Genomic DNA, 14,339 nt, shown 5'->3' with positions numbered 1-14,339 from the left:
CCAAGGCTCTGACATCCTTCCTAAAGTGCGGTGCCCAGAATTGGACACAACACTCCAGCTGGGGCCTAACCAGTGTTTTATACAGGTTTACCATAACTTCCTTGCTGTTATATTCCATGTCTCTATTTATAAAGCCCAGAAAAATGCTTTTTTTAACAGCCTTCTCAACCTGCCCTGCCACCTACAAAGATTTGTCTACGTACACCCCCAGGTCTCTCTGTTCCTGCACCCACTTCAAAATTGTACCATTTAGTTTATAATGTCACTCCTTATTTTTCCTACCACTTCACACTTCTCTGCATTAAATTGCACCTTCCACGTGTCTGCCCGTTTCACCAGTCTGCCTGTGTCCTCCTGAGCTCTGTTACTGTCCTTCTCACTGTTCACTACATTTCTGAGTTTTCTGTCATCTGCAAATTTGAAATGATGCCCTGTATACCCAAGTCCAGGTCATTAATTTATATTAAAAAGAGCAGTGGTCCCAGTACCGACCCCGGGGAACACCATTCTATACCTCCCTCCAGTCTGAAAAACAGCCGCTCATCACGACTCTCTGCTTTCTGTCCTGAGCCAATGTGTATCCATACTGCCACAGCCCCTTTAATCCCATGGGCTTCAATTTTGCTAAAATGTCTGTTATGTGGTATTTTATCAAAAGCCTTTTGAAAGTCCAGATACACAACATCAACTGCACTGCGCTCATCACTCCCTGCTACTTCAACAAAGAACTCCAAATTATTACTAACTGTTGAAAAACTCAGGAAACGTTGCTAAGTTTACATATTCTTCCGTGAAGCTTCTCAAGACTTGCAACTCAGACTTACTCAGAACCAGTAATGGCAAAAACCCATTCTAAAACAGGTTGAAGATAACCAGGTGCGTGCTGGTGATGGGACAAGGATCAGGGAAATGGGGTCAAAGTGTTGGGAGGTTTGTGACGGATCCAGAGCGAGATAGCACGGTCGGGCGGGGGAGAACGTTCCAGAGCGCGAGGGTTGAGGTGGGTGGGACTCTGCTATCACTGTCGGAGCAGAGCGAGACCAGGTGCAGAGCAAGGCTGAGGGCACAGGCGGGAACATGGGGCCCCTGAAGGATATTGCACAAGCAGGGTCCTGCAGCATCTGACAGAGAAAAACAAACCAGTTCATGTTTTGGCCGAAGGGCCCAGGCTGTTCTCTCAGATGTTGACGAATTCACTAAGCATTTCCAGCAACTTCTCTCTAACTTTAATGTGCTTTAATGTTGTCAGTGCCAACAGGAAGAAAGACGTGCATTTACTGTGTGTTTCTCACAAGCTCAGGACGTCGCAAAACGCTTTACAGCCAATGAAGTACTTTCGGAGTGTAGTCACTGCTGTAATGTAGGAAACGCGGCAGCCGATTTGCCCACAGCAATACCAATGACTGCAAATTTGAATTGAAGCCCTGAATACCCAAGTCCAGGTCATTCATTTATATCATGTCTGCCGGAGGAGAACGAGTTCCCCGATAGAGGTGTCTGACTTTGTCTCGTTCGTCTTGTGTCGAGGCTGCCGGCTCTGCCGGTGTTTCTTCCGCCGTCGAATCCGGAGTCGATCTGACGGTTGTTGGGCCCGTCGCCATTGGCGTCGTCCATACAGATCCGGTTACGCCAAGTTGCCAGGTGGTGCCTGGAGGGGCTGAGAGTCCAGAGCCACGAGCATTGCGGGAGTGAGTGCCGGAGGTTCATTGTGGAGAAGTGCAGGGAACTCCGAGTTTCCCCTCGAGTTAAGGTGAGCACCTTCTGTCACGCTCTTCACTGAGTGTTGGTGTCGGTGGATATGGCCTTCGGTGGCTGAAGGATAGGACCATGGACTTTCTCACTTGCCCCGCTTGGGCCAACCTGTCCGGAGATGGTCCAGCCTCGATCCATACGTTGTGCCCACGGTGTTCCTCTCGGCCTGTTGCGAGACTCCCTGATCTTGAGGGGCTCAGGGTAGTTTCTCCCAATGAGGAGGGTGATGGGGACATCTTCCCTCGGCTCGGGTATCTTATCTGCCGCTGACCTGAGGTGGGGGAACCTCTCGCAGAAATCGGGATGTGGGATCTCGCTTCTGTCTCCGGGGATGTGGGCATTCTCGAGGATGGTAAGCAGCTGTTCGGTCTTTCTATCTGCTGCTTCCACGGTTAGACCACCTGCTCGTCTCCCCTTGGCTGTGATCCTGTCTCCGCCACAGGTGGCAAGCTCGTAGGGGAGAGCTGGGCCTGGGAGGTCTAGAGCAGCGAAGATTTCGGGGTCCCCGAAACAGGAGTTTGATTGGTCGTCCAGCACTCCGTAGCCAAGGATATGTTTTGAGGCATGATCCCTGTGGTAGATTCGGCACAGAATGATCTTACAACAAGATCAGCGGAAGGGTGAGCCAGGAATCTGGTGCACTTTGTGTTGGCCTGTATGATCTGGTGATCATCTGTTGCCTGGGTCTCTCCACCCGGGTCTCCACCCCCCCACCCCCCCAGGTCTCCCCCCTCCCAGGTCTCCCCGCCCTGGGTCTCTCCCCCACTCTCCCCGCTCTACCCCCCCCGGGTCTCCGCCCCCTGTGTCTCCCCCCCCAGGGTCTCTCCGCCCCCACCCCCCACCTACCGTGGGTCTCCCCACCATTCTCTCTCGGCATCGCCTGCATGAAGGAGGCATGCTCTGTACCTTGGCGTTCCTTGCAGAACACCTGGGTCTGGCAGTCTTGCGTTCTGTGACGGTCGCCACACCTGAAACACAGACCGATGGCCAGGCACAATTCTCTCCGTTCTTGAATGGGCATTCAGCTGAAAGCGATGCAATCCAACAGATGATGTCCTCACCCATCACGGTGGAGGCATATCTCTGAAGCTAGCAGCGAGGGCACCGACTCTGTAGATGTACATGTTGCCAAGACACGAAGGGAAGAGCTGGGACTTTTCATTCTTCCTGTCCTCTCCGAGGTTGGCTGACGAACCTGGCTTAAAGGTTGAGGTCGCTGTGCTGTCGGGCTTCAGTTTTCAGCAATTTAGCCAGCATGGCAAAAGGAGGGTAGCTGCCGGTATCGGTCTAATGCTCCGATACACGCTCCCTCCATGCGGTGCATATGTAGGTAGGGAGTTTTTCGAGCATCGGGTGAAGATAATAAGTATAGTTGAGCAACTCCAGTTCAGACAAGTAGTCGATCTGTGCTGCGATGTCCATGCAAAATTCGGCAAGTTGGAGAAGTTTGTGGCTTTTGCCCGCCCTGAACTTCGGAAACTTGTCGAGCTTTTGAAGGCCGGATGTTGTAATCCTCGTCTTGTCACCAAAACTCTCTTCGACTTCCTTCCACACTTCCTGGTAGGCCGTTTCAGGGTCCACAATGTACTGGTGCCGGAACCTGTCTACCAATACCTTGACCTTCCCCTTTGTGAACTTGACGAGAAAGGTAAGCTTCTGCGTGGCTGGTGTGGCCGCCTGGTCCACCATGGTTTCGAACGCATGGCGCCATGGCTGAATCATGATAGGGTCCAGGCCATAGACATCGGGCTGGTGTGCAGGCTGGTACCGATGAGCGAGAGCGTCAGAAATGTCTTTTGTTAGGTTGAGGAGTGGGTCCCCCTTGCTGGTTGCCGGCTCGCGAGGACGGGGGCTCGAGTGGTTCGGTGCCATGCCACTGGCTGGTGGGACAGCTGTTCGTTCCGTTCCGGATGGCTGAAAGATCGGAGCCGCTGTCTATATGTCCTTATTATACAGTATAAATGCACACGAGGCACATACTTGAGAGAAGATCACTCTGTGACCAGTTACCTTTATTACCAAAACCTCAAGAGATGAAGGTGGGTGGAGCTTCCCCTTTCATACCTGAAAGTCCAGGTTAGGAGTATCTCCCACAAGTTCACCCCCTTGTGGTCAATGTTCTCAAGGTGCTCAACTTAGGTCAGCTTATACATGGGTTACAATGATCGTTGAATACATGACATCACCTCCCCCCCAAAGTCTTATTGGGATCACAGGTTAAGTCTCTCTGGTGGTTTACGCTCCCTTGTAGAGCGCCTGAGTTGGGGCTCCGGTTGTTGGGTGCTGGCCTGAGTGTCTGCTGTTTGTGGTGCCTCAGGCCTGTCCGGACTGCCCACAGTGACTGGGCTCTCCTCCACTTGGTTCCAGTGTTCGGTCACCTGTGGTGGAGTGAACTCTACGTCGTGTTCTTCCTCTGCTTCTTCTATGGGGTTGCTGAACCTCCTTTTAGTTTGATCCACGTGTTTGCGGCAGATTTGTCCATTGGTAAGTTTAACTACCAAAACCCTATTCCCCTCTTTGGCAATCACAATGCCTGCAGCCCATTTGGGCCCTGCAGTGTAATTAAGGACAAAAACAGGGTCATTGACATCAATACATCGCGCCATCGCATTCCTGTCATGGTAATCACATTGTGACTGAAACCTGCTCTCAACAATTTCTTTCATGGTGGGATGTATAAAGGATAACCTGGTTTTGAGCGTCCTTTTCATTAGCAGCTCTGCTGGTGGAATCCCTGTGAGCAAGTGTGGTCGGGATCTATTGGCCAACATGGTGAAAAGCGGCTTTGTAGGGAACCCCCTTGGGTTCTGAGCATCCCCTGTTTGATTATCTGCACTGTTCGTTCCGCCTGGCCGTTTGAGGCCGGCTTGAACGGTGCCGTTCTAACATGGTTAATCCCATTGCCTGCCATGAAGTCCTGGAATTCAATGCTTGTGAAGCTCGGGCCATTGTCGCTGACCAAGATGTCCGGTAGACCGTGGGCGGCGAACATTGGCCATAGACTTTCTACCGTGGCAGAGGATGTGCTTGAATTTAAAATGGCACACTCAATCCATTTGGAGTAGGCATCTACTACAACCAAAAACATTTTTCCCATGAAAGGACCTGCGTAGTCCACATGGATGTGTGACCAAGGCTTGGCGGGCCATGGCCAGGGGCTAAGGGGGGCTTCCCTGGGTGCGTTGCCCAGCTGAGCACTCGTGTTGCACCTGCGAACACAAAGTTCCAGGTCTGCATCTATCCCTGGCCACCAAATGTGTGACCTGGCAATTGCCTTCACCATGACAATGCCCGGGTGCTCATTGTGAAGTTCTCTGATAAACACCTCTCTGCCCCTCTGGGGCATGACTACTCAGTTTCCCCACAGTAGGCAATCGGCCTGAATCGAGAGTTCATCCTTGCACCTATGAAACGGTTTAAATTCCTCAGGGCATGCCCCATACGTGGCTGCCCAGTCCCCATTCAGGACACATTTCTCAACTAAAGACAGTAGCAGGTCTTTATTTGTCCAGACTTTAATCTGACGGGCTGTCACAGGTGAGGCTTTGCTTTCAAAAGCTTCAACAGGAGGAATGTTCCCAATGTTGGGGAAGTCCAGAACCAGGGGTCACAGTCTAAGGATAAGGGGTAAGCCATTTAGGACCGAGATGAGGAGAAACTTCTTCACCCAGAGAGTGGTGAACCTGTGGAATTCTCTACCACAGAAAGTTGTTGAGGCCAATTAACAAAATATATTCAAAAAGGAGTTAGATGAAGTCCTTACTACTAGGGGGATCAAGGGGTATGGTGAGAAAGCAGCAATGGGGTACTGAAGTTGCATGTTCAGCCATGAACTCATTGAATGGCGGTGCAGGCTCGAAGGGCCGAATGGCCTACTCCTGCACCTATTTTCTATGTTTCTATGTTTCTATGTTTCTAACAGCCATGACCATCTCAGCAGCATGCTCAGTTGCCCCCTCAGTGGTGGCTAGTGAGGGCCTGCTGAGTGCATCGGTACGGTCTGTGCCGAATTGTGTAGTCATAGGCAGCTAACATAAGTGCCCACCTCTGTTTGCGGGCCGATGCATTTGCATTTATGGCCTTGTTGTAGGCCAAAAGGGACGCTAAGGGTTTGTGATCTGTCTCCAGCTCAAATTTCCTGCCAAACAGGTACTGGTGCATTTTTTTTACTGCGTATACACATGCTAGCGCTTCCTTTTCTACCATCCCATAGCCCCTTTCTGCCTGGGACAGACTTCTGGAGGCATAAGCTACCAGCTGTAACTGACCATTGGCATTCACATGCTGCAACACACACCCAACCCCATTGGATGACACATCGCACATTAGAACAAGTTTCTTACACGGGTCAAACGTTAACAGTTTGTTGGAGCATGACAAGTTGCGTGCTCTATCAAAAGCCGTTTCCTGGCTGTCCCCCCAGACGCAATCGTGACCTTTGCAGAGGAGCACGTGTAGCGGCTCTAACAGCATGCTCAATTTGGGAAGAAAGTTATCAAAATAGTTCAGGAGCCCCAGCAACGAACGCAGTTCCGTTGTGTTACGGGGTCTGGGTGCTCTCTGGATCGCTTCCGTTTTGGACGCAGTGGGTCTGATCCCGTCTGCTGCTACCCTCATCCCCAGGAATTCTACCTCTGGAGCTAAGAAGGCGCACTTTGCCTTTTTCAGTCGCAGCCCTACCCGGTCCAGTCTGCACAGCACCTCCTCCAGGTTGTGGAGGTGTTCTTCAGTATCGCGACCCGTGATGAGGATGTCGTCCTGAAAAACCACCGTCCTTGGAATTGACATGAGGAGACTTTCCATATTTCGTTGAAAGATCGTGGTGGCCGAGCGAATCCCGAACGGACATCTGTTATAATCAAACAACCCCTTGTGTGTTGTGATGGTGGTCAGCTTCTTCGACTCACTCACCAGCTCCTGGGTCATGTAAGCTGAGGTCAGGTCCAATTTTGAAAAAAGTTTGCCACCGGATAGCGTCGCAAAGAGATCCTTCGCTCTCGGTAGCAGGTACTGGTCTTGGAGTGACACCCGATTGATGGTGGCCTTGTAATCACCACATATCCTGACTGACCCATCCGCCTTGAGCACCGGCACGATCGGGCTCGCCCAGTCACTGAATTCGACTGGCGAGATGATGCCTTCCCTCAGCAGGCGGTCCAATTTGCATTCTATCTTTTCCCGCACGACGTACGGCACCACTCTGGCCTTGTGGTGTACTGGCCTGGCGTCCGGGTTTATGTGAATCACTACCTTGGCCCCGATGAAAGTGCCGATGCCGGGTTGAAATAATGAGTCAAATTTGTCCAGGACCTGTGAGCATGATACTCGCTCCACAGAAGAAATTGCATTGACATCGCTCCATTTCCAATTCATGACAGCAAGCCAACTCCTCCACAGTAGTGCGGGACCGTCCCCGGGACAATCCAGAGTGGCAACCTGTTTTCCGAATCTTTGTGGGTCACGACTACCGTGGCGCTGCCTAGCACCGGAATGATCTCCTTTGTATATGTCCGTAGCTGTGCGTCAATCGGCAATAATTTTGGCCTCCTGGCCTTGGACACCCACAACCTTTCGAACTGTTTGATACTCATCAGGGACTGGCTGGCCCCCGTGTCTAGCTCCATTAATACTGGGATGCCATTGAGGAGCACTTTCATCATTATCGGTGGCGTCCTGGTATATGAACTGTATATGTGCTCCACATGAACTCGCTGAACTTCAGCTTCCAGCGATTTCCCCCAGAATTCATTTGGCCTCGTAGGGCTTACATCGGGCCCGTCCTCCTCGTACATCAACCTGGCTGCAGGCTTCCTGCAAATACTCGCCAAGTGACCGCTGACATTGCAGTTTCTGCAGGTATATTGCTGATACCTGCAGGCTCTGGCTGGGTGTTTGCCTCCACACCTCCAGCATGAGCTGGAGGCTCCGTTGTTGGAAACAAAAGGTCCATTACCAGTCGATCGTCTCTGACTGTCTCTGTAACTGTTCCTAAACGCACCATTAACAGGTGTTGATGGCCCCATTACTGGCCGCATTGTCCATTGCGATGGCACAAATCGCCGTTCAGCGAGCCATTGTCTCTGTTGAATTCCCCCTTTGGGTTCGACTACATGCTCGGACATGTCCGATTGCCCTTGTCTACCTAGAGAACTGTGTGCCGCGTTAATAATGTTGACTCCCTGGTCGGGTGCCGCATTTGAGCCAAGATTTTTGTCATACAACATTCTGGTCTCTTCCTCCCCTGAGATAAATGTCTGGGCTATCAGAGCCGCCGCTTCCAAGGTCAAGTCTTTGGTCTCAATCAGTTTCCTGAAAACCCCAGCTTGCCCGATGCCCTCAATAAAAAAGTCTCGCAGCATCTCCACTCTGCGTGTATCTGGGAACTTACATAGGCTCGCCAGTCGCCGGAGATCTGCCATGAAGTCTGGAACGCTTTGCCCTTCTCGCCGCCGGTGCATGTAAAACCGGTGTCTCGCCATGTGCATGCTGCTCGCCGGTTTAAGGTGTTCCCCGATCAACTTACTGAGCTCTTCGAACGTCTTGTCCGCCGGCTTCTCTGGCGCTAGAAGGTCCTTCATCAGGGAGTACGTCCTGGATCCACAAACCGTCAGGAGATGAGCCCTGCATTTGTCGGCCCAACCATTCCTTAGTGACAAAACTTTGCTGTAGTCTCTCAATAAAGTCGTCTCAATCATCACCAACACAGTACCTCTCTTCTGTGCTGCTAGTGGCCATGCTCGCGTGGTTTAAACCCCAGTTTCTCGTCGCCAATGGTATGTCCTTACTATACAGTACAAATGGACACGAGGCCCATACTTGAGGGAAGGTCACTCTGTGACCAGTTACCTTTATTATCAAAACCTCAAGTGATGAAAGTGGGTGGAGCTTCCCCTTTTACACCTGAAAGTCCAGGTTAGGAGTGTCTCCCACAAGTGGTCAATGTTCTCAAGGTGTACAACTTAGGTCAGCTTATACATGGGTTACAATGATAGTTGAATACATGACAGTCTGAAGCCGGAGTACGGGGGCAGAGTGAACTGACCTGTCTGCGAGGCATGGCATTGATTTCTGTCCCGGCGAGGTTCAGGTCCAAGGCCTCTGTGCCTCTTGCTCGACTCACTGCATCGCCTCTACCCTTGCTCGCTGTACGGCAGCGGACTTGTTGGCCTGAAGTCTCTGGCGGTCCGCCTCGGCTTTCGCCTCGACCTCCTCGAAGTCTGCGTTCTCAGCAGCGGTGGCATCGCTCGAGCGTTGATCCGGGTAGTCCGACTTAAGGACGATGTTCTAGAGCTCCTTGTCGAGTGTCCCGACTGTCTGCTGATGCTCGACCTGACGCTCGACCCTGATCCTAGGGCCACGGGGTGAAGCCGCTCCGTCATGTGGGCAGCGGCGCTGTTCATGAGGTCACAGTTCTCTAGGAAGATTGATTCAGTTTGTTGGGCATCTTCCTTGAATGCTCCCGTTTTATCTCGTGTGTAGAGGTTGCAGAGTGTAGCCACAGCTCCTCGTATGTCCGGAGTACTGAGCAAGCCTCGGCCAGGGCTGTTTGAAAAGTGGTCTCATCGTCTGGGGCATCTTGTAGCTCGTCAAGAATGGGTTCAGTTCTCCGCCACTGATGATGTAGTTTATTTTTTCCTACTTCTACCTACGTCATTGTTGAAGGCTTTTAGGTTAGGGTACCTCTCCCTCTGGATTGACTCCTTGAGTTCTGAGCATGGAGTTGTCTCGTGGAGGGAATTTGCATTGTCGGGAATGCCAAGTGATCTGAGCAATTACTCCGGGTAATTCTTAAGTCATGTTTCACAGATATTTTCACTGTACTGGTTCTATCAGAGTGTAGCGTATGGCGAGCGATAACTCTGGTTCTCCAGCTAGCTTCAACACTACACCAAGAAATATGGCAAAAGATCAGAGTTTCAGAATCCAAATCCTTTAATAAATGCAGTGTAAAACTGTTGGCAAAGAATAAAGACCAATCTAGAATTCTTGACATACAACAGGAACGATCGAATAAAACCAGCAATAAAGAGAAGTTACTTATCTCTTCCTGTACATCAAAGATAAAATACAATAATTCAAGAATGATTGGATAAGGAGGATGTTACTTACATAATTGTACTTCTAGAATTGTTCACAAATACAGAAGTTCCATTTCTGATTAACAAAAGTTAAATATAGTTCTAGCTAAAATGGATGTTGCTCCATGCCTGCTTCTATCTCTTCCTGGCTGCCTGTGTCTAATCGTAAAACGCCACCCAGTGGCGGGAAAATGATAATCCAGAATACAGTGGGTCCAATCAGTTAAGTAGCACCACGGTCCATCACAACCCTTGCCATTAATCTGTTCCACGTACTCAGCAGCCATTTAGTGAAAAAGCTCCTCCTGCATTTCCTATTTCCTTTTGTTCTCCATGATTTGTAAATATGATTCCATGTGATTAAATTCTGTACACAGCAGAAAACGTACTTGGATCCAATGTGCTCAAACTTTGCCTTGTGTGTCTGGATTCAGTGCTTACACTAAGGGAAGTTTTACAGCCATCTTGGAATTCTCCCCACGTTAATGGAAACCTCCACCTTGGCCGGTATTGGCTGGGGTGGGGGGGTGTGGGGGGAGACAAGGGTCACGGTCGAGGTCTGAGGAGATAGTCACCACCTGTGGACCACCATGGTATTGCAGACTCACATTCGGTCCAAAACCACGCGTGCCTTCCCACCTTGCCCCTGCTCTGCAGCTCGGATGTGGCAGTAACTCACCCCTCAGGTGCTGCGAGCCCTTGGTTCAGTGGTAGCATTCCCCCCCTCGCTGAGGCAGAAGGTGTGGGGTTAAACCCCACTCCAGACAGTCCTGGCAAGCGGACACCGACACATGTCCGGTGTCTGGGGGTGACCTCCCCTTCATCATATGGATCATGTACGATCCCATAAACCCCCCCTTCCATATTGGACTAACCCCCCCACCCCACCCGTTGGTGGGAATAAAGATGGTTATAAAATTCTGACGGGGTTGGACAGACTGGATGCGGGGAGGATGTTTCCCCGGGGCTGGGAAGTCTAGAACAAGGGGTCACTGTCTCAGGATACGGGGTAGGAAATTTAGGACCAAGATGAGGAGAAATGTTTTCACTCAGAGGGTGGTGAACCTGTGGAATTCTCTACCACAGAAGGCTTTGGAGGCCAAGTCACTGAATATATTTAAGAGGGAGATAGATAGATTTCTAGAAACAAAAGGCATCAAGGGGTCTGGGGAGAAAGCGGGAATATGGTCTTGAGATAGAGGATCAGCCATGATCATATTGAATGGCGGTGCAGGCTCGAAGGGCTGAATGACCTACTACTGCTCCTATAGTTTCTATGTTATGGCCACTGAAGGAGTGTTCATGTTGGGGCCTGTCAGGCAGTTAATCAGCCTGCTAATCCTTCCACTGCATTACCCTGTTCTCCAAGGGACGTTACAAAACCAACAATATCCAGTCAGCAAGTCTAGATATTTAAGGGAACGGATAGCATAGACAGAGAGAAACTATTCCCGCTGGTTGGGGAGTGTGGGACTAGGGGCAGAGTCTAACGATTAGAGCCAGACTTTCAGGAGTGAGATTAGGAAACACTTCTACACACAAAGGGCGGTAGAAGTTTGGAACTCTCTTCCGCAAACGGCAATCGATGCTGGGTCAATTGTTAATTTTAAATCAGAGATTGATAGATTTCTGTTAACCAAAGGTATTAAGGGATATGGGGCAAAGGCGGGTATATTGAGTTAGGTCACAGATCAGCCGTGGTCTCATTGAATGGTGAAACAGGCTGGAGGGGCTGAATGGCCTCCTCCTGCTCCGATGTTCTGATGTGGTACCTGAGTGCTCGACCGCAATGCTACTGGTTTCACTTTCTTGAGATCCTTTTGCTAAGTTGAGCAAAGTTGTGGCTTTGTTGGCACCCAGAGAGAGCTCTTTGGGTCAATCACTTCACCAATAGCTTGTGGCCATCCAGCCTCTGCTTTCCTTTCATCTGAAATGCACCTCTTTTATCCCAAGACCCAGCAATTCCTACTTTAGAGTCTCAGCACTCCGAGGGAGGTGTTCGGTCTGTCTCTAATGAGTTTAGCATAAGGACCAGATGTGTGCATTCATGCACTGACGTTTGCCAAATATTATGACTGATGTAGTGATAAAACCATTTTTCCTGTTGCAAACCACACGCATCTGCTTCCTCCTGAAATCTAAACAAACACAATTCACAACTCCGACAGGCTTGCTCACGGAATCTGCCAAATCACCAGCAAAATATGTGGTCCCGTCACCCACAGAGCTAAAAAGCATAACACAGAGATTTTGATTTCAGTAGCGGAAAGATCCTAAGGATATTTCCCTGTTACAATGTGAGACCTTTCAGTCTTTAGTCAGTGTGCACTGTTTTCCTTGTGCAATTGAAGCTCGCAGCTACCCGCTCCAGACTCCGCACTGGGGGATAGGAATCTGGTTCCAATCACAGAGACTAGACTGAGAGATCTGTGTGAGTGATGTTTACAAAAAAAGGCAAGGGGACCTCAGGCCCATCGGTGGTTCTATTCCCTCTCATTCTTAAAGAAAGAAAAAAAATTAAAATCTTATTTTCCTCTCCAAGTTGACTTTCACTCACTGCGCCCTCCAAGACTCCGTACTCCCCAAACAATCGCCTTTTCCCGATTGTGAGGTTGTTGTCCAGTACGAACGATATCTCCTCAAAGACAGCATAAACCTCCGGGCGGGGTGCTTGAACACGCAGGAAGCTTTTCTTGCTCCTGATGAAACTCTGGGGGAAGCCAATTGAGAGCGTCGCTTGCATCTGGGATTCCAAAATCAACTCTTGTACAGGATTACACGGGATCACAGGCACAGAAACAGGCCATTGGGCCCAACCAGTCCATGCCGGCGTTTATACTCCACTCGAGCCTCCTCCCGTCTTTCCTCATCTAAATCTATCAGCATAACCCTCTATTCCCTTCACTAAATATATTCAAAAGGGAGTTAGATGAAGTCCTTACTACTCGGGGGATCAAGGGGTATGGCGAGAAAGCAGGAATGGGGTACTGAAGTTTCATGTTCAGCCATGAACTCATTGAATGGCGGTGCAGGCTAGAAGGGCTGAATGGCCTACTCCTGCACCTATTTTCTATGTTTCTATGTTTCTATGTTTCTCCCCCATATGCTTGTCCAGCCTTCCCTTAAATGCATCGATACTATTCACCTCAACCCCTCCCTGCGGCAGCGAGTTCCACATTCTCACCACTCTCTGGGTAAAGAAGTTTCTCCTGAATTCTCCATTGGATTTCTTGGTGACGATCTTATATTGATGGCCTCTAGTTATGCTCTCCCCCACAAGTGGAAACATTCTCTCTGTATCCACTCGATCAAAACCTTTCATCATTTTAAAGCCCTCTATTAGGTCACCCCTCAGCCTTCTTTTTTCAGGAGAAAAGACACCCAGTCTGTTCATCCTTTCCTGATATGTATACCCTCGCATTTCTGGTATCATCCTTGTAAATCTTTGAGAGAAAACTCAACTGTAAACCCAACCGTCCATTTGCAGGGTGATGGGGAAAGAGCAGGGGGAGTGGGACTGATTGGATAGTTCTACCAAAGAACCCGTTCAGGCACGATGGGGCTTGTGGTGTCCCTGCACCGTACTGCAGACACGGTCACTACGTGACCTTAACCTTTATTCCTAGGACCAAGGAGTGCTGACCTTGGGTGGGACCTCCCCTTTTATACCTGGAAACCCAGGTAAGGAGTGTCTCCCACAGGTTCACCCCCTGTGGTCAGGGTGTGCATTTCTTGTGTATAAGTACAGTGTACAGGAGTTGCATGAAGGTTACAGTTACATGAAGATTACCGTTGCATGCTGGTTACATACATGACATCACCTCCCCCATTACGTCTTTTTGTGTCAAAGGTTAAGTCTGTCAGGTGGTCGACGCTCTCTCGTGGAGCGCCGCAGTTGTGGCTCTGGTGGCTGAGCCTCGGCACGTGTCTCTGTCGCCTGAGGTGATTCCGGCCTGTCCGGGCTGGCCGCAGGGACTGTGCATGCTGTGGATTGTCCTCGTTGCTCATCCACTGGCAGTGGTGTGGGTGACATCTCATGCTCTTCTCCAGGTTCCTCCGTGTCTATGCTGAACCTTTTCTTTACTTGGTCCAAGTGTTTGCGGCTTATCTGCCCATTGTTTAGTCTGACCACGATGAAACCTATTCCCTTCTTTGCCAATTACTGTGCCCTCAAGTCACTTGGGTCCCAAAGCATGGTTAAGAACAAATACTGGGTCACCTTTTTCTATACACCTCCCCCTTGAGCCTCGATCATGGAGCTCGGTTTGGGACTGCCGCTTGCCCTCAACAATGTCTGCCAGGGCTGGGTGAATGAGGGACAGCCGCGTTTTAAGCGTGCGTTTCATGAGGAGTTCCGCTGGCGGGACTCCCGTGGGCGAGTGCGGCCGGGACCTGTAGGCCAGCAGGAGGCGCGATAGGCGGTACTGAAGGGAGGGTCCTTGGATGCGTAGCCTGCCCTGTTTTATGACTTGGACCGCACGTTCCACCTGGCCATTGGAAGCCGGCTTG

This window comes from Pristiophorus japonicus, chromosome 17 (genome assembly GCF_044704955.1).
Source record: "Pristiophorus japonicus isolate sPriJap1 chromosome 17, sPriJap1.hap1, whole genome shotgun sequence".
In the NCBI taxonomy this organism is placed as follows: Eukaryota; Metazoa; Chordata; class Chondrichthyes; family Pristiophoridae; genus Pristiophorus; species Pristiophorus japonicus.
Note: the sequence above shows the minus strand (reverse complement) of the source record.